The sequence below is a fragment of the Myotis davidii genome, unplaced genomic scaffold (assembly GCF_000327345.1).
Source record: "Myotis davidii unplaced genomic scaffold, ASM32734v1 scaffold184, whole genome shotgun sequence".
NCBI classification, from domain to species: Eukaryota; Metazoa; Chordata; class Mammalia; order Chiroptera; family Vespertilionidae; genus Myotis; species Myotis davidii.
The window spans coordinates 5,078,332-5,079,787 of record NW_006297021.1 but is presented as its reverse complement, the minus strand read 5'-3'; the positions used below and the strand labels follow the sequence as shown (position 1 = coordinate 5,079,787).

The 1,456-nt window shown below is 60.4% G+C and overlaps 1 protein-coding gene across 1 annotated transcript in view; it reads right to left on the bottom strand.

The window, feature by feature from the left end:
• Window positions 1-1,456, bottom strand: part of WWC2 (WW and C2 domain containing 2) — a 63,938-nt gene that overhangs the window by 33,301 nt on the left and 29,181 nt on the right. The window lies entirely within an intron of this gene.

The window sequence follows — 1,456 nt, the reverse complement described above, 5'->3', positions numbered from 1 at the left end:
TGGGATTAAGACAGTCAATCCACCCCGGCCCACGGCACCGAGAGCGGGCAGGGCCTCACTGCTTTCCCCTGGGCTGCGCCCTGCGACGCCCCTCCCTGCTGTGCTGGCCTCTACGCTGCATGGAGCAGCGCCGGCATCCCTGCCTTCGGCCTGGCCTCCCCTGCGCACAGGCACCTGACTGCTCGGAAGCAGACAGCCCCGCTGGCTGCATCACTGGTGACGACAGGTGTGAGCGGGGACAGCGAGGGAGGAGGAGGAAGGAAAGCAGTGAAGGGAAATGTGGCCAGTTTCATAACTTCGCCTGACCCCACATTTCTCTGTGCAGAGCCTTCCACTCGATGGTCAGGTGACCTCCCGATTCCCCGGCACAATCACCGCGCTGCGGCTCAGTGAGGGCGCCAGAGGCTCACAAGGTCAAAGGCTCGGGGCCCCGGGGACCAATGCCACCAGACCACCTGTGAACACAGCTGGCGTCCTGTAAAAAGTGTGAGAGGATTGCTTTGGCTTGCGCCAGAGCACGCCAGAATGTGAAACCCAGAAAGGGGGATTCTGTTTTTCCCTTTTTATGGAAGAAGCTGTAGAAGAGGAGGAAAAAGGTGAACAGGAAACGTTATCAGGACAAAGATGGAAGCAGTTCCACATCCTCGTGCCAGAAGTTTCTTGTTTTTGTTAAAAGTAAAGTCGCCGCCGCCAATGGGCACGTGTCTATCACGGACTCTGATTCCACCCACCGCCGGCATCGCTGACGGATGCAGCATCAGCTACTCCTCAGCTGGAGCCACTCAACCACACAACCATCTTGACGTTCGGGAAAATGAATCATCAAAATGCTAACTAAGCATGGCATTATTGGCTTCATTAGGCACACAGCAAAGGTGGAGGAGAAAGCAGGCCTCCAGACACAGCCGCCTCCACTCATTCAGGATTGAGGAAGAAACAGCGCTTCCCACACACGCACAAACCCTGGCGATTCCCCTCCTCAGCACCGCTGGTCCCTTTGACAAGAAGCACGCATCAGGGAGGACAGCAACGCCCCTCGCGGGGAAGAACCAGCCTCACGTTTCGATGGGACCCAGTTACCCAGCTGACCCCGGAGCGACACGCACGGAGAGGCCTCTGGCCCTGACCCGGCACCAGGCAGGTGTGGCTTTATCTGGAGAGGGCACACCCCATCTGGGGGACACCTGGAGCGGTGCTGTGCCAGCTCCCGATGGAGGAACTGGTCGGGACCACAGTGCAGCGAGCGCTCCAGCTGCCCCAAGGGAAGTCAGGTCAGGCCAAGCCCCCAGAACGCGGAGCACGGGCCTGGCTCTCAGGTTCACCCTGAGTGTGGCCGTCTCCTTAGAAAACCAGGCCAAGTCCTGGCGTGGCCACCGCAGACACGGTGCTGACTGACGGCCCGGCGTGGCCACCGCGGACACGGTGCTGACTGACGGCCCGGCGTGGCCACCGTGGG